A 20,159-nucleotide genomic window follows, 5' to 3' on the forward strand; every position below is an offset into this window, starting at 1 on the left:
TTATTGAAGGCTGCACGTTTCGAATTTACAGTAGGCTAATACTGTGTTATGTTCTCACATTTACACAACAGTTTAAAAAAAAAACATTTTTTTTTTATACAAACAAACCAACTGTCTGTCAATGACTATCAAGCCTCAAGTCAAGCCTCTGAGGTGCTCTGCGATTTAGTTAGTGGCTGTTGCCTGCTTCACTGTAAAGATTTCCGGCCACTTTGAGTGGGCGTCGACCACAACGAGAAACATTCGGTCCATAATGGGTCCTGCGTAGTCAATATGTATGCGCTGCCAAGGGGTGGTAGACCACTTTCAAGTGTGGATAGGTGCCATCTGGGGCTGGTGCAGAGCTGGCAACCAGTGCAGGATGTAGCCAGGTCTTCTATTTGGCTGTCTATGCCCAGCCACCAGACATTTCTTTTTGGCTTTTCATCTTGACTACGCCAAGGTGTCCTTCGTGTAGCGATCCTAGCACTCTTGAACGTAGCTTTGGTGGCATGACGACGTGGGTACCCCACATTACACAGCCTTGGCAAACAGATAGCTGGTCTCGGCGGGTGGAGTACACAGAAAGCTGGAGGCCGCCATGAGCAGGCCAACCATTCAGTGTCAGCTCATACACCTTGGACAGGGTTGGGTCTCTGTTAGTCTCTTTTTGCACCTGAGCACTTGTGATGGGCAGAGGCTCCATTTGTGTCATGTGGAACACAGTAGCAGGGTCTATGGTTTTCTCAGTGTTTGATGTTTGTGGAAGGCGAGATAAATACTGATACCATATAAATACTGATTAAACTTCTTCACCCCCCATACCAGACTCAGGGCTTCTCTGTTTATCTGAGCGTAATTGCGCTCGGCGGAGTGTAGAGACTTTGATGCAAATGCGATTGCTCGGTCAGATCCATCAGTCATTTTATGTGGTAGTACAGCGCCAATGCCATGCGACGAAGCATCGCAGGCAAGGCGCAGGGGAAGACTAGGGTCAAAGTGGGTCAGCACTTCCTCTGATATGATGAGCTTTTTTCGCATGTTGAACGCCTGTGTACAGTCTTTTGTCCACTTCCATTTGACGTTTAGTTGCAGCAAAGAGTTCAGAGGGTGCAACACAGTTGAGAGGTTTGGTAGGAACTTGTGATAATAGTTGATGAGGCCCAAGAATGAGCGTAGCTGGCTCACGTTTTCTGGCTTGGCTGCATTCAAAGCTGCATCAATTTGGTCCTGAATTTTGTGGAGTCCGTGTCTGTCGATTTTATGTCCACAGTATTCAATGGCATCCTGAAAGAACTTGCATTTGTTCTTGTTTGCCCTCAGTCCATACTCTTCTAACCTAGCCAGTACTGCCTGTAGGTTAGCCAGATGGGTCTCGTCATCAACACCAGTGACAATTATGTCATCCAAAAAACATTGTGTGCCAGGGATGCCTTGTAACACTTGGTCCATGGCACGTTGCCATACAGCTGGGGCACTGGCAATACCAAACACCAGCCTGTTATACTGATATAGACCCTTGTGAGTATTTATTACCAAATACTTTCGTGATGTCTCTTCCACCTCCATCTGTAAGTACGCCTGAGCAAGGTCAGTTTTTGAGAAGTGCTTGCCCCCCGCCATTGACGCAAATATGTCTTCTATGCGTGGGAGCGGGTACTGGTCTGTGCGAAGCACAGGATTCCCTGAAACCTTAAAATCGCCACAGATAAAATCGCTACGTATATTGCCACTTGTTTTCTTGCCCACCGGTACTATTGGCGTGGCCCAGTCAGACCATTCCACTTTGTTGAGGATTCCCTGCTCTTCCAAGTGCTGGAGCTCGGCTTCTACCTTAGGGCGTAAGGCATACGGCACAGGACGCGCCTTGTGAAATCTTGGCTTTGCGTTGTCCTCCAGTGCGATCTGTGCTTTGATGTTTTTCTGCTTTGAGACCAGTCTCATTGTCTTTATTTCATGCCAGTTGAGACGAGTGCTCCTCAGCCATTCACGTCCGAATAACGGCACACCTCCGTCTTTCAGCACATAAAGCTCCAAGTTGCATCTCTTTTTCTCATATTTCACTATTACATTCAGTTTCCCAATGGGAGTTTTTCTTTCACCTGTGGATGTTTTCAGTCTCACTGCAGTGTGTTTTAGCTTCAGATTTGGGAACTTTTCTTTATAGTCCTTGTATGAGATCACTGACAGAGCTGATCCAGTATCCAGTTCCATCTTTGATGCAACTCCCTGTACTTGTGGTTATCAGCCATATCACTTTATCATCAGTGTCTTTTATTGTGTACAGCTCAAGACATGACAAGTCTTCTTCATGCGAGTCATTTGAGTCTGTTTCAGCCACTTCATGCAGCTTTTTGTCTCTTTTTACAGTTTTCTTTGTCTGTTTATCATACTGCTTTGACTTACACATTTTCTGTATGTGCCCTCTTTTATTACACTGCCTGCATTCTTTGTCCTTAAACCAGCAATCAGCAGCTTATTCACAGAACATGCCTCTGTATGTTTCCCTTGTAGCTCACCTGCGTCTTTTGCAGCAGTCTCCATGGATATGGCAATCTCTAATGCGCGGTTCAATGTCAGTTTATCCTCTGTCAAGAGTTGTTTCTGGGTGCCCTCATTATGCAGCCCACACACAAAACAGTCTCTGAGCGCATCCGACAGCCCCTCCCCGAACTGACAATGCTCCGACAGCCGTCGGAGCTCCGCTATATACTCCAATATGGACTCAGTCTTTAATTGATTTCGCTTGTGAAATCGGAAACGTTTGGCTATGACTAGTGGCTTCAGATTTAAATGCTTCTGCAGCACCTCTGTGATCTCTTCGAAATTTTTTTCTTCTGGTTTGACTGGTGTTATGAGGCTGCGTTTGTCCAACACCTCCCAAAATTTTCGCTTTGTTTACTTTTTCACTCCGTTCTGTAGATTACTCACGCGTCCCCTCCTCCTCCTGCTAGCTTGTCAATCAAAGTAGCATCCATGCGGGGTGGGCAAACAGTGATTTTCTCCTGTTTTTTTTTGTTCCATTAAATACGAATTTTCCCCCTCTCTGTCATAAATGTCGAAATGGTGCACAACCACACCGTTTGGGAAAATATTCACAAAGACCTCTTGCTCCGGTGCCCGTCTGTACAAGACTTCGGAGATTGGACCAAGTGTAGAGAAAGGTTGGACTACCTGCGAAGAAAGTACCGTGACAGCCTCAAAAACAATAAGAAGACCGGATCAGACCCCATTAAGTGTCCTTATTTTGATGAACTGGACGCTGTTCTAGGTAAGATTAATTGATACATCCAGTCTAACGTTAGCTAACGTATGCTAATAGCCACAAAAGTTTGGTCCGGCTAACTGTAGCTACCGCCCTGCTGGCCAGCTAGCTAGCAGTTAGCTCATTAGCTAATGGCAGCAACATTAACGTTGCGTCGTGGCTGGCGTTAATGTTAAATTTGACGTCTCACTTAAAGGAGAATTGCACTTTCAAACACATATGGGCTTATTTTGTTTATATTGTCCTTCTAATGAATGTGTCGACCTTCATTTTGCGATTAGTTATTTCGTTTTTAAATGTCTAACGTTAGAAACAAGGACCTATTTTTTTTTTTTTTATTTAAAAAATTTTTTTTTAGCGCAAGTCCACATAGTAGTTTCCCGTTTTTTCTTCTTCAAAGAAAAGCATAGCGTTGAAGTCACGCAATGATGTGCTACTTAGGTCTACTTCCTGAATTTGTAAAGGTAAGCAACAAAACATCGTAAAATATTAACAAAACGAAATAACTAATCGAAAAATGAAGGTCGACACATTCATTAGAAGAAAATTAGAAATAAAATAAGCCCATATGTGTTTTAAAGTGTAATTCCCCTTTAACGTTAACGATAACTTGCTAAAACAGATATTCATATAGCTTGCACAACATGTCTAGCATTTAGCTACCTGACAAGCAGAATGGCAATTTCACTAACGTTTATCAAAATGCCACTTGTTGATCTGTAGCAAAGTACGGTAGCTTTACTTTTGTTTGCAATTGTGTTTTCAGGTTGCCGACCTATGAACAACCCCGGAGACATCAGGATGGATAACAGGGGGAGTTCAGAAGATGAGGAATCTGGGTGTTGTAAGTTCAACAACATTTTACAGTAGGCCTGTAGACTATATAATACTGGAAAGCTATATTGTGTTGTTAATTTTTATATATATGTAGATGTTATAGCTTCTCTATAGCTCAATTAAGAAACAAATAGAAGCATCACTTTATTACTAAATTATTACTGAGTGAACCTGCTCAATTTTGTTTGTGCTCAGCAGGTTCATCTGGGAGCCCTGAGGCTCTGTCAAACACCCCAAGGGAAAATGATGCAGATGATGATGCATCCAGTCAAGGCTCGGGCTCCAAAGCACCTCCTCCACCTACTGCTGAACCAAAGCCACAAGGTGGGCTCTCATGATTAGTAATGTTCTTGTCGATTCAGTAAGAATCAGTTTATAAAATGGATGATATGGTTAGCTGTAGATGCTACTTCATTGTCAAAGATTCTGTGTACTTGGCACACTAAATCCTCATTCCCATGTAAAGAACACTACATGTTGTAAAAATTCATAAAATTGGAATCAAATTCATTGGAAATAACATTTATGTAACGAGTTTATAAAATAATGACAATATTTAACAAAAAATTTGACGTAAGGATTTAATTGCATACATTCAGTTATTGCTGAGTGAATGTGCTGATTGAATCAGTTCAGTCACATGTTCATACCTATTACACTTTTTAAATGTATTTAAATAAACAGAACTGATCATAAAAAAATGTTTTGTTTTTGTAGCACATCGCTGAAGAAAGGGGCAAAAAACCCAGATAATGGAGGCACTGGACAAGGGTCTGGACTGTCTCATACAAAATGACAACAACGACTGCGAGAAGGAGCGGCTTGAATGGGAGAAAAAGGTGGAGAGAAATAGAATGGAGCTGGAGAATAAACGTCTTGATTTTGAATTGAAAAGGATGGAAGCCGAGGATAGAAGAGCAAAAGAGAACAGGGAGTTAATGCTCCAGCTGTTTCATTGCTTTAGGCCCCTGCCCCACTTTCCACCTTTTATGGCCCCTCATCACTCCCCTTATGCACCACCTCACCAAGGCCCGTCAGCTGAGAGCATGGACTTTCCATCCACAGCCCCCGGACCCCCTGCCCCTGCAGCATATCAGGTGCACTACTATAATGACCCACCCAAATAGCTTCTTTTATTTGTGCCTAACCACTTTGCAGGAAAGCATTATTTGTTCTTGTTATGCCTTTTAGATATTGGATATTCCTTTGACTGTTTAAATGCAAGAGTGATAAGTTGTGGCATTTCACTGTTTTGTAAGATTTGTGTTATTTATTTCTCAATAGGAAAGTAGGGATGCACCTGTACCACTTTTTCACTGCAGATTACGAGTCCTAAACTTTCAGTATCAGCCAATACATACAGAGTACTGAACTGATCCATTGATTTCCCTATTTCAGTCTGGTATCGGTGCATCCCTACAGGAAAGCATTATTTTTCACATTTTCAACGTTTTAGAACAAATTATTAAATTTTATGTAAAGGGGAAAAAAGGTGAAACAACCAACAAGTTATTTTATAACAAAGTTTAAACCGAATGTCAAAGTACAAAGTTAAGTTCAGAAATGTTTTTTTTATTTTAAGAGGAGAGCACATTTTCTATATATTTTATAACAAAATAGTTCATTATATATTTACAAAGTAACAACCAACAAAAGTTATAACAAAGAAAGTTGAAACTGAATGTGAATTGCAAGGTTCAGAAACACGAAGGGTGCTCTGCACTTTAAATAAATGTTTGTTTTTTTCAGTCTTGACTGCATTGTTTGGGTATAAGCTTCCATCTGCTCTGGTCCTGCCTCTGGCTGCTCCAACATGTCTTCCTGGTGTTCCTGGTAGGCAACATTCTGCATTTCACAGAAGTTGTGCAGCACTACACAAGCAGACACAACATACTTCACATTTTTGGTTTGGGAGTCATTTCTTTTCATAATTTTATGCTAAACAAAATTTCCATTTCCTTTACTGCAGATCTTTTTCACTTTCTGCATAATATGACATATTGTTTAAGTGGTAAAACATATACTCACATTGTTAACATTAACCTTGAATTATGATATGAATCCCCTGGCTTGTTTGTGCACTATTTTGGAGAAATATTGATTGGAAAGTGTCTGGTCGCTAGCTTATAGGCCTAACGTTACTATTAATAGGCTACCACATAACTGTTAGCACTAAAGGTGTTTGTATTGAGCCTGTTGGAAGATAGAAAAATGTTCCTTACCGCATGCTGCCATCCATCTCATCATCTTTCGAGATTTAGCTCTTCTGGTGGATTTGAGCTTGATCTTTCTGCGAATGGGTCTCCATGCTGTGTAGCGAGATAAGCCTCCTGAATTTGCACCCAAAATGCTGTCAAAACTTTGATTCATAATTTCCACTGCAGCCTCCATAATTTTCGACTGGGAAAGAGGCAGAAAAAAGGCGCGGAGAAAAGAAAAAAATACGATCCCAAATCACCGAGATGCCGATTCGCACGGGACTAATATGACCTAATACTAACATGACCTCTGTGTTTGACGAAATATGGTAGGTAATTTGCGGTGGAATTTTTACTTTACAAATTACGGACATGGCAGATTCGCACGGGATTAAGATCACAGACGACCTCCGCAATTATTACAAATTACTAGAGGTCCCCAGTAATACTAGTCCCGTGCGAATAGGGCACAAAACTGCATTTTGTCACCTAAGAAACATAGCCAAAGTCAGACCTTTTTTAACTCACCAAGATGATGAAAAACTGATTTTTTTTATCTCTAGCCGCTTGGACTATTGTAATGCACTTTTTACCAGCCTGACCAAGAAGTCTATTGATAAACTCCAAGTTATCCAGAATGCAGCTGCTAAAATCCTAACAAATACCAAGAAAAGATAACATATTACACCCGTCCTTGCCACTCTGCACTGGCTTCCAGTCTCTTCCAGAATTGATTTTAAAGTCTTGTTACTTGTTACTTGTATTTAAATGGCCTAGCACCTTTTATATCAAAGATAGCCTATCGCCTTATGTACCAACTTGAGCACTTAGATCATCCACAACGGGTTTACTTAATGTACCTGTGGTTAAACAGAAAAAAAGTGGTGAAAGTGCTTTCTGCTATTATGCACCAAAACTCTGGAACACTCTCCTACAAAACATTAGAACAGCAGATTCAGTTGGCAATTTTGAAAAGCAGCTCAAAACCTTCCTTTTTAATTTGGCTTTCATTCTGTCCATTGATACTTATTCATATTTTTATTTCTTGTTTTATAAAATTTTTATTGTTATCTTTTATCTTTTAATTTACTCAATTTTATTTTTTATTATTTTACTTTATTTTTTGCCCATTGATACTTATTCATATTTTTATTCTTGTTTTATAACATTTTTATTATTATCTTTTATCTTCTATTTTTACTTATTTATTTTACTCATTACTCATTGACTCTTCCAAATTAAATATTTTATTTTATTCATGTTTCCATTTCAATATACACTGTTTTATTCTTCTATGATTTAAACCCTTTAACTGATTATGATTGCTGTACTTTTCCGTTTTTGCCTTTTGTTTTTATTTTTCCTGTTAAGCACTTTGAGCTGCAGTCTGTATGAAAGGTGCTATTCAAATAAAGTTGTTGTTATTATTATTATTACTACTATTATTATTAAGTGCTTGTCTACTTTCTCCATTCACATTATTCAACAAACTCTGATTGACATCTTAGTTGATTTCTATAGCACAGAAAACTTGCTAAGAAATCATGACATAAAACACAAGCTAGCTAGGCTACATACTCTATTTAAGCTACCAGTCGATAGTAAATCAAAATGTAGTCATTATGATATAATACTCATACACTCAAATTTAAGAATATTGGCACAATTATTATTTTAAAAAATCAGGCCCAGGAAAGAAGGGATGGGGTTAACTAGTCATAAACCATCATTTTTTTGTGTAAAAATCTCACATTGTTAATGGATGACTGGATTTCTGGGCTTCAAAACACTTTTCACTAAGTCCATGGAGAGTCAATGGGTGAAAATAATAAAATATATTTTACTGCCAGTGTTTCATAATTTTACTTAGAATTTTGAACAGAACTTTTACTTAACATGCAGCTTCACAAGAAAAATAGAAGTAAATTTACTTTGTATTTTGTTTTACCAATATTTTAGATTTCATAATTACTTATATTGTGATAAATTATGCTGTGGAATTTTGGCTTAGTGAAATATTCTCACAGTTATCTTCAGATCTCTTTCAGGGAGAATAGAAACATGATTTATTGCTCATGTGAGTGCGTCCGTGGTGACAGCAAATGCAGCTGCACAATTTTAGCTGGATTTATTTAGTGCAATGGAATAAACCGAAGACACCAAAGGCCCTACATTCACTTGAGGAACTCTTTTCCCCAAATGTGTATAATCATCAGAGTACAAAGTGCGCCAAGGTGCACCACTTTGGTGTCCTCATGCCTGCAGTGCAAAATGGGAGAAATGTGGCTCTTTCTGCCGTATCCCGTGTTCTAGCACAAAAGCCACTGGATCATATAAAGGCAATCCAGTGGGGCACAGTGAATGAAGTTGAGGGGAAGAAAGCCTTTGAAGAGGTGACCCAGATGACCAGATGTCATGTCACCTGGCACAGGGACAGCTACAGATTGCTGGGAGGGATATTAGTTATTTTAGTTTATACAACGGCTTGGCTGAATACTCGATTCTGATTGGTCCAAGGGTGGGCATTATTTCTCAGTAAAGGGACACCTCGGCCTTTTAACAGTTCTAAAATCAATGCGCTACAAAATCCAGCATTCTTAAAGCAATTTAAACAGCAACATTATTCATTGCTTTTGCATTGTTGTTACATCCCCTCCCCTTTTCAATGTCCAATTTCACAATTGATGGCAATGTTGAATCACATTTCTTGTTACTGTTGCTAGCTTTATGTACGGTTACCAACCATCCCGCAAATCGGAATCGTCCCTTATTTAGACATTTCACATTTCGCATTTCACTCATGGCTACAGGACAGGCATTTTCATCCATATGTTTGTGAACAATGGCGTTCATAGTAGCCGCTGTTTTGAATACAATTCAATAATTAGCTAGCTAGCTAGCCGGGATAACAAGCATGCCATGAGACCATTCTGACCTAAAACCAAGGATTTTAATATTGGCTAGGTGACAAGTGACGGCGAACCTATCATAAAGCTAGCTGGCATTCAAAACCCGTTTCAGAGGGTCTTAGAATGACGTTATGTCTACACTGCGCGACCACATCATTTAAAAAGCAAGACAGTGCTAGGGAGATGAATTTGATTGACTTATGGTTTCATGCAGTTTTATTAAATAATGTAATGACAAAAATGACCAAAATTCTTGCTAATTGTTTGGTATAAAACAAGAAGGAACAATTTTTTCTTGATAGAATCATTGGGCCTCATTCACCAACCGTCCTTAAGAATAATTTTCGTCTTATAACGCACTTGCGCAGTTTTCACGAAGATTCTGACATTCACCAATGTTTTCTTATTTAGGATTTGTTCTTAGGTAAGAACAGAATCTACGCACACTTACGCACATTTGAGTGCTGACATGTTTGTGCAAAATAATTGGTTATTGCTTTTTCTTCAATTCTACAGTTGTATAATATTATAGGATTTAAATTACAATAATATTTTTATCATTTATAATATTTTTTAAATAATCATTTTCATAATTTTACAAAGCATTAAGGTGCCAGGTTCCACCTCAGATGGCTGTTGCCTCAGCTGGAGTTAATCTGTCAATAAATGATAAAAAGCAAACCATTGTATTGACCTTTTATTTTTGGATATTTCAATTATGCAATGTTTGGTCTATACTGCAAAAGCAAATGTTTAAATTTTGAATACAAACTCAGCACTTAGGTAACACTTTTTAAACACATGGACATGTTGAAGAAGAGAACATTTATTCAGAGGCGTCCCTAGGGGGGTGCGGACCTCATCAAGTGACACCATCATAGGGGGGGTGACACCAAAATGCCTGGCAATAAATTTTTTGTGCAGTGTTTTGTGCAGCGGCGGGTTGAAACAGCTAGTTTCTCCAATGCAGTTTACTGCCAGTTAGTTGATTTAATTAGCGGTATTAAAGTGACGAGAAGCGCTTTGTCGTTTGAATGCATAACACGCAATTCCTTGTGCCCACTCCCACCAGCATTTTTTTTCTTCATCAGTTGTGCGACCTTCTCCGGACACAATGTTCACTGAACGAGTAATAGCATCCCATTCATCTTTTTTTTGTGTTATTTTATATCCACTACTGACGCTACGAAATATGACAGGTCGTTTGCTGTTCACTTCCTGCAGCAGTACCTCCACTTCAGAACTTTTTTCTTACGTTTGGAGTCCGGTGGTCCACCGTCTTTAGATTTTCGTTTGGGCGTTCTTGACTTCTCTCTCAACTTTTCTTTTCAATTTCTGTGTGCACACGGCCCTACAGTCTCATGCCCTTTTATAGGGATTGGCGGGGAGTTTACCTATGCTAATTAGGAACAACTGGAAAGCGCTTTCGGTTTACAAGGACAATGGAATTCATCATTTTAAGAACACGGATTCGAACAATTCTGCGGTTTAAGAACACGTCATGAATCTGATGTAGACTTTTCTTAGGACCTTTCTCAAGAACAAATTTAAGAAAAAACTTAGGGAGATATTGGAGAATGAGGCCCATTGTTTTCATAGAATTAACGACCAGAGGTTTTTGCTTAACAACAGCGCAAATAGAACTAACAACCAGAGTTTTTGCATAACAATGGTCCAAATTGCACTACCAACCAGAGTATTGTTTGACAACGGTAAAATAATATGCCCAAACACCCGTGGAAGAATATTTCACTTTCATCTGATTAAATCGATAAAAATCAATAAATATAAAAGTAACCATATATAGTCATTGTTGGTAACCCGTTGTATAAGTGGAATAAACCCCTCCAGGCTGTCCCGTTATTGGAAAATAATGTACTTCGGTGGTGGTTAAGCGACCTTGGCTTCGCCTGAGCCGCATACATTATTTTCCAATAACGGGACAGCCCGTCATGGTTTATTCCTTACGTATGGACTACAAAGGACAGGATTACTCTCTCTATCCACAGAGATAATGCCTGGCAGCCAAACTTGCAGCTACTGGAGGACTTCTATAAGGCACACGTGCTGCCAAAAGTGATTAAACTTTGTACATATTTTAAATAGTTTTTCCCAAGTTTTACTTCAATTAGTTCATAGTTATTGTTAATCGATCAGTTCAGATTTTCAGTTTTTAATGTTTTTAATAACCTTGAGACTTATCCTTTTTTTGCCTCCCAAAATCCAACCCCTTGTCCTAGCTGTGAGAGGTGGAAACAGGCAAAAGGTCAGGGCTCCCAGATGGGCTGATGTATGGTCAGTGGAAAAGCCACCTGGGTCCTTATGTTAGCCATGAAGGCCCATCTGGAATCACCTGGAAATGCCTGGCCAACTGTCTATGCTGGGAGGCCAGCAAATCTAAAAATAAAAGAAACAGCGGCAATACAATATTGGATGACCTGTGTTCTCTAAACAAAAATGGGTCCAGTAGTTTTTGATATTAGCCAAACACCTTCGCATTTTTAAAGTACTTTATCCTAATATTAAATCTAGGAAGCACAATGATGACGAGAATCCAAGTATTTAATGAATGCTTGTTATGACATATATTACAATACTACAGTTGCAAGAAAAAGTTTGTGAACTCTTTGGAATTACCTGGATTTTTACATGAATTACTCATTAAATGTGGTCTGATCTTCATCTAAGTCACAATAATAAACTAACACAATCTACTCAAACAAATAACAAACAAATAATTGTACTTCTTATCAATACTGAATACATCTTTTAAACGTTCTCAGTCTAGGTTGGGAAAAGAATGTGCACTTCTTGCCTAATGACTTCTACAAAAGCAAATGGGAGTCAGGTGTTCCAATCAATGAGAAGAGATTGGAGGTTTGGGTTGGAGGTGCCCTATAGAAAAGGCACACAAATTTTGGTTACTGACTACTCTTCTCACAAAAAATCTGTTCATGTGAACCATGCCCTGAACAAAACAATATTCTGACGACTTCAGAAGAAGAGCTTAGGTGTTTATCAATCCACAATAAGACAAGTTATCTACAAATCGAGGAAATTTAGAACTGCTGCTACTCTCCCTAGAAGTGGGCATCCTGAAAAGATCACGGCAAGAGCATAGCGTGCAATGCTGTAGCAGATCTAAACGAACACTACGTAAAGGACCTGAAGAAATCTCTTGAACTTGCAAAACTCTCTGTTCATGTGTCCGCTAAAGCAAAAAGACCAGACAAGAATGGTATTCATGGAGGACACCATGGAGGAAACCACTGCAGTCAAAAAAACATTGCGGCACCTCTCAAGTTTGCAAAAGACCACCTGGGTGTTCCACAGAACTTCTGGGACATTGTTTTGCAGAAATGCATAATGCTATGTTTGGAGGGGAAAAGCACTGCTCACCAATGCTAAAACCTCATCTCAACTATAAAGCATGGTAGAGGGAGTATCATGGTTTGGGGCTGCTTTGCTGCCTCAGGGCCTGAACAGCTTGCAATCATTGAAGAGTTTCTTCCTGGATATTCATTTATTTTGATGTCGCAACTTCAGTGCCTGTGCGATCAATAATCAGTCTACAGTTAGAACATTTTTTGAATGATTCGCTGATGCTGTTTTTATTTTTTACTCTGCTTTGTACAGTGGACAGTATATCTGTGAAAAGAAGCTTATGTAGAACTGAGATGAATGTATGAACTACATCTATCCTGATGGGAGTGGTTCCTTCCAGGTTGACAATGCCCCCATCCACAGGGCACGAGGGCTCACTGAATGGTTTGATGAGTATGAATATGATGTGAATCATATGCTATGGCCTTGGCAGTCTCCAGATCTCAATCCACCTGAACACCCATGGGAGATTTTGGACTGAAGTGTTTGGACTGGTGCTTTCCACCACCATTATCAAAACACCAAATGAGGGAATATATTTTGGAAGAATGGCGTTCCATCTCCCCAGTAGAGATAAAGGGACTTGTAGACTCTATGCCAGCTGTTCTGGCCTTTCGTGGTGGCTCAACACCTAACTAAGACACTTTATGTTAGTTTTCCCTTTAATTTCTCACCCACCTGTATTTCCAAGAATACAAGTGTACAAAATAGAAAAATGTATAATTTATGACACTAATGGAAATGGTTTACATGTGCAAACTGTAGCTAGAAATGCAGCCCTTGCATGTGATGTTATAATTTTAATACCAGCAAATTTGATTTCAGTTGGGAAATAAGTTTTTAAATAGGAACACTGAACATGGAGAAACAGGGGATAACTCAGATAATATGAAGTAACATATCTATTTCACTAATCTATGGAAATATTGCAGAATTAGCTTTTGTGAGATGCAATGAACTGGCAATAGAATAGCTGTACTAAGTTGTCACAGTAGGCCTGCAGCATATGAGGTGAATTAGTGCTCTGTATGTTAAGGCATAGGAATTACAGTAAATTACATTTGTATACTATGAGATGTTTACTTAATCTAGTGTTGTTGATTACATATGAATTAGTGTCTCAACATGAACCGCAATGTCAGGTTTGTCTTTGTATAGGCTACTGTAAGTGCAACTTCTTGTACTTGACGGTTACAAGCTATTTTGCAGCTTTAAATGGGCTGACCAGGTGTAATATCTGTGATTGGCTGGGGGACTGTTTGTGGGCTTGGCAAAGAATAACTTTTATGATAGGGCTATTTCATCAATAGCTGACGTCGACTTTGATGACGGAGAAGCTGATAAGCTTGTTCTCTCCTTTCCTCCACATGTCTCCTCCCCTCCTTTCCTCCACGTACTTTCTGGTAGGAGACGAGTGGTAGTGGGGGAATGGAAGAAACAAAGTAAGGAGCAAAAAGTAATGGGACACACGCCTGGTGTTGTCACCATAAGCACTAATATTTCTTAAAAGCTGTAAGGACCCTTGTTGTCCCCAGAATCATTGCCTTAAAATCACTGTGTTGCAATAGTGTTGTTTCACACCATGTTTTCTCATTTTAAATGTTAGAAAAATGGTTTCTGGCTGTTTGTGTTGATACAGAGATTTAGCATCTTTAAATTAGGATGTTTCAGTGGATTTCTGTTGTATTGCTAAAAACAGTCGTACCTACTTGTCCAAACCCAGAGACACGTGTTTACAAGTTGCTTTTTGCCTGAAAGTGGTATCACATGATTAGAGCATTGTAGTCTTTCAGAACTTAATCAATCATTCACATTTGAAAATTTACTTAAAATCTAATAATTTAATTTTGTATTAGTTTTAGTTGTTTCCTTTAGCCTTAACACACATCAAGCACTTTTATTTAGAAGACAAACTTTTATTTTTAACCCTTTCTCCCAAAGCATTTATAAATAAAACTTTTCACCTGGGTGTACTACTCTTAAATAAAGCCCTACAACTTTGTGGCAACACACAGCGGACAGCTTATGGCATTATTTGAAGGGCACGTGTGCCATCATGACTGTGTATTAAAATTTTATGAAATATGTGAAGAATTAATAATCATGGTATACACAAAATGTACATAAAAATGCAACTGTACTGTTTATTTCACAAAATTCACATGAGCTAGCATCAAAATTGTTATGCAAAATTCACCCCCAACCTCTTTCCGACCACTGCAAAAGAAATTGTGTAGATAATTAAAAGCAGTGAAATTTTACAAGGCTTTTTCCAACATGTCCCAAAACCTCTCAGAATTTGGGATAATGTTTTGAACACATAATCTACACCACAAAAACAAATTTTCTAAAATCACATATTTTTAAAAGATAATCGAAAAGAATCCATTCTAATGTTTTACGTGTCAATATCTGACAATAATTAACCTTATGGTCAATGCTGAAATACATGATATTACATTATTTAGCAGACGCTTTTATCCAAAGCGACGTACAAAAGTGCATTTCATGGTCATGGACAACTACAAAACACAGGTTCAATAAGGTACGATACTCATTTCGTACAGCTATTTCTAGCCAAGAACACAGTTCAGTTCACACAGTGAACACTATTCTGACCTAACTTATGCTAAGCTAAACTAGGGAGAAGAACAAGCTACAATATTAGGACAAATACAAATTACCAAAAGTGCTGAAAGGGGGGATTTAAAGTGAAATGATATACAGAGTGGTAGCAGTTAGTCCAGGTATAGTCTGAAGAGATGCGTCTTCAGACCACGGCGGAAGATGGGTAGTGAGGAAGAGGTTCGAAGAGGGACAGGGAGTTCGTTCCACCACTCGGGAGCTAGGGTGGAGAAGCTCCGTGATCCCTTTACTCGGGTGGGAGGGGGTACAAGGTGCCCTGCTGCTGCAGAGCGGAGCGGTTGAGCAGATGTGTAGAATCAAATCATGTCCTGCAAGTAGATAGGGGCCATCCTGTTGGCTGCAGTGTAAGTGAGGGTCAGGACTTTGAAGCTGATACTGGCAGCGACCAGTAGCCAGTGGAGTGACCGCAGCATAGGAGTGACGTGGGAGAATTTGGAAAGGTTGTAAATGAGTCGGGCAGCAGCATTTTGAATCATCTGTAGTGGCTGTATGGCACAAGCTGGCAGGCTTGCAAGGAGAGAGTTGCAGTAGTCAAGGCGGGAGGTCACCGTAGTCTGGACAAGCAGCTGGGTAGAGTGCGTAGTCAGGTATGGTCGAATCCTTCTGATGTTGTACAGAAGGGATCTGCAGGAGGTCCAGCTGGTCGTCCAAGACCACCCCCAGGCTCTTTGCAGAGTGAGAGGCAGTCACTGTGGTTCCATCAACTGTGATTGAGAGCTCATGTAGTAGGGAGGTCTTGTATGGGAAGAACAGCAGTTCAGTTTTGTTGAGGTTGAGCTTCAGGTGGTGGCTGGCCATTCAGGTAGAGATGTCAGCCAGGAAGGAAGATATTTTATCATCAACCTGTGAGGCAGAGGGGGAGAAAGAGAAGAAGAGTTGTGTGTCATCTGCATAACAATGATAGGAGAAGACATGTGAATTAATAACTAAACCAAGAGATTTGGTGTATATGGAGAACATATAGAGGACCCAGTACAGATCCCTGTGGTACTCCCGTAACAAGGGGATGAGAAGCAGAGGCAGACCCCATCCAGGTGACCTGGTAGGACTTATCTGCAAGATAGGAAGCGAACCAAGACAGGGTGGTCCCAGAAATGCCCATCTCAGCCAGGGTGGATAGGAGTATTTTGTGGTTGAACGTGTCGAATGCTGCAGACAGGTCAAGGAGGATCAGGACAGAGGAGAGGCATGAGGCTCTTGCAGTGGCGAGTGCCTCCGTCACAGCCAGGAGTGGCATACAAAATGTTGAATGTCGCTGATGTTGGCTCCCGATTTGCAGCTCCCGATTCAAAAATTCCAATCCGCCTTAAATCGGTTGCGTTATATGACTGAATGGTTTTGCGGTCTTCCTTGCATGTTTGCAACACTATAATTTGCTTCTGAAAGTGAGATACAGCTCAAGAGAGAAATTTAACAAAGGTGGTAATGTGAAATTAAAAAAAAAAATTTTTCAATTATGTTAAGTTCCCTTCATATGTCTTTTAAGACTGTAATATGGAAAGATCACACATTTTGTTTTCTCCTCTTCTATAAATCTAAGTCTCAACATTGCATTGCATTGTGTGTGAGAGAACAGGAAATAATGTACATCTGAAATGGTGTGGATGAAATATCACTGCACCATATGCAAATAAAACTCCAAACTGTCTATATAAACAAATACAATAGTAAAATCTATTGAAAAATGGACATATTAGATGGCCATTTCTCCTCAAAATTTACAGGTCTCAAAATTTGATATTTAATTATGACAGAAGGGGGTCCTGAAATAGTACTAACCTGATTTTCACCTTTGCGTGCCCACTCCTGGTCACTTCCGGTCTCCACCGGCTGACCTCTCCCCCCCTACAAACCACACCAGCTCCCCCTTGTGGTCAGGAGTGCCTCCCACTCCGACACCCATGATCATTCCAGTCAGAATCACTGAGAGATCTAATGGACCAATGGACCAATGAATTTAGTGATTTTTTATTGTCTATTCTCAAGCTATCTAGATTTGCGCTTCTTGGTGACTTTAACATTCATATTGACGATGCTTCTGATAAGTTTGCCTCGAGGTTTATTAATATCACTGAGTCTTTTGGTAAGTGGACTCTATTTATATAGCGCTTTTATCCAAAGCGCATTACAATTGATGCCTCTCATTCACCAGAGCAATTAGGGGTTAGGTGTGTTGCTCAGGGACACTTCGACACACCCAGGGCGGGGGATCGAACCGGCAACCCTTGACTGCCAGACAACCGCTCTTACCTCCTGAGCTATGTCACCCAGCATGTAACAGGCCTTACACATACTCTGGACCTTGTTTTTACTCTTGGTTTAAATGTTGTTTCTATTTCTTCTGAGGATCTTTCTATTTCAGATCATAATTGCGTTTTATTTGACTTGTCTTCTAATTTGGATATTTTACCTTGTTGTCGTGAAATTAACTCTCGCATCCTAAATCATCTTTATGCGGCAAAGTTTTCTGCTGCCTTTTATAACAGCCTTGACATTTTATCGAATACTGATGTTGATTCCCAGGTACAAGCTTTTAATGAGCACTGTCTTTCAGTCCTGGATGAAGTTGCTCCTAAAAAGTCTAGATTGGCTCCTCAAATTAATTCCTCCCCTTGGATGAATGACAGTATTCGCTCTTTTAAACAAACCTGTCATAGAATTGAGCGTTTGTGGAATTCTACCCATCTACAAGTGCACTATCAGTGTTTAAAAGAACTTTTAACGGATTTTACAGTTTTTCTCAATCGCTTACACACTATAACTGGGCCTATTAACTAAACATCCCAACCCATGACGCCATCTACCAAAAGACTGACCCATTTCCCAAAACTATAAACACTATTCCCCTGTTTTCACACATGATTCAGATTTGTTGAACTTTTTGTGAAAACCATGTGCTCATTTAGAAAGCACTGTCATTCAATATCATTAACTCAAGTCATCACAGCTCGAACCCAATTAACACGCAATTCTCCAGGTGGAAACACTAAGAGTCAAAATTGTTCGCACACCAATCAGAACCTCAGGATAGACAGATAAAAGGGCCATGGGTCAGTTCACTTGTTTTGGAACAATGGATCCACAAAGACCTGAAGGTAGAGGAAGAGGACACGGGAGAGAAGGAGGAAGAGGAAGGGCAAGGGCAAGGAGACAAATGGTTTTGATGAGATTTGTGCAACTCTAGTTGACTATGTCCTTCTCCATGGGATGTCAATGAGGGAAGCTGGGCAAAGAGTGCAGCTGAATCTGAGCCGCTTCACAGTAGCCTCTATAATCCGAACCTTCAGAGAGGAAAATAGGTAGGTAATTTACATACTGCTCTCTACTATAACTTTGGAGTGCTGTACTCTGCGCTGTTACAGAACATACATGTACTGTAGCTGTTTGCTCTATTGTACTGTATGCTGTCTGAAATACATTGTATTACTGTACCATATCACATACAGTTAATTTGGAGTTACTGTATGCTCCTATTTTATAAAATGGATGATTTGCTGTAATCCCATCGGTGCTTCTATTTTTGCAGAACTGAGAGACGACCACCTAATGGAGGCAGAAGACTGCTATTTTCAGAAGAGCAACAGATGGCAATCATCAATATGGTCATAGCCAACAATGTAATTTGCTTGCGTGAGATACAAAGGAGAGTTATTGAGGATCAGGGAATATTCCAAGGCATTGATGCAGTCAGCATCTCAACAATTGACCGCATTCTTCAACGGAACGGGTTGAGGATGAAACAGGCCTATCGTGTTCCTTTCGAAAGGAACTCCAATAGAGTCAAAGACCTGCGCTTGGAATATGTGCAAGTATGGTTTTTCATACAGACAGTCCTCATGAACTTCTCTTTGTTGATGAAGCAGGATTTACAGTAATCTTACCAAAAGGAGAAGAAGGGGCAGGAACATAATTGGCCACCGAGGCAGTGTGAATGTTCCTGGCCAGCGAATTGGGAATGTGACCATGTGTGCCGCCATCAGCCACCGAGGGGTCCTCCACCGCCATGCCACCCTTGGTCCATACAACACAATGCATCTGCTGTCTTTCCTCGATGGTCTGCGAGATCATGTATACCAACTAGACCAGAGGGAGCCAGCACAACCAGAGCAGCCATGCTATGTTGTCATTTGGGACAATATCAGTTTCCACCGGGCTGTTCTAGTACGTGACTGGTTCATGAACAACCCAAGATTCAGCGACATCTTTCTACCTGCATATTCTCCCTTCCTAAACCCCATAGAGGAGTTTTTTTCGGCATGGTGGTGGAGTAGACCCAGACCAGAGACGGGATGCTGAGGCAGAATAAATGTGATTTCTTTCTTTATGTACAAACTGTTTTTTTTTTTTTCATTGGTTTATATTGGTAAATACATGGAAATTATTTTACTATATTCTACGTTCTTTATGTATCAGTTGCATATTTTTACAGTACATTTACTTTTTCACTCAATTTCAGTTTATTTTACTACAGTACATTGAGGAATTAAAAAATGTGCAAATTTATACATGTGTTGTGTCCTTATATTGTGTTCATCATGTAAAGAGGTTGTTCTGGGGGAAAACCATAAGAGCCATTATTCATTGTAGTAACATGTTTTTACGGTAGTGTTTTGAATTGATCTCACCAGTGTGTAATGGCTATTTTGTAGTGTATGTGTGTTTGATGGCTTTTGTGTGATGTCTGAAGGCAAATTTTGGTTTAGATGTAAGATTACATGGTTTTGAGTAGAGAGTTTGGTTTTGACATGGAAGTTTGAAGTTTGTGAAAATGAGTGTGCAGTTATGCATTTGTGTTTAGAGTTTTGGGAAATGGAGCATAATTTCAAGAAATGTATCTTGGCAATCAAAAAAAACTGTAATAACATGGTTAAGGATACCAGAGCTGCATATTTTTCTAACCTTATATCAGGCAGTCGACGAAATTCTAAAATCTTGTTTGAC

At 39.8% G+C, this 20,159-nt stretch overlaps 1 protein-coding gene across 1 annotated transcript in view; it reads right to left on the bottom strand.

Annotated features, from left to right (window-relative positions):
• Positions 1-14,692: 14,692 nt before the first annotated feature.
• The window catches only part of LOC135259583 (C-terminal binding protein 1), a 205,655-nt gene continuing 200,188 nt past the window's right edge, over positions 14,693-20,159 (bottom strand). The window contains exon 11 of the transcript XR_010331331.1: positions 14,693-16,061. The gene's annotated coding sequence lies outside the window, so the exon portion shown is untranslated. The remainder of the gene's footprint in view (positions 16,062-20,159) is intronic.

Source organism: Anguilla rostrata, chromosome 7 (genome assembly GCF_018555375.3).
Source record: "Anguilla rostrata isolate EN2019 chromosome 7, ASM1855537v3, whole genome shotgun sequence".
Taxonomy (NCBI): Eukaryota; Metazoa; Chordata; class Actinopteri; order Anguilliformes; family Anguillidae; genus Anguilla; species Anguilla rostrata.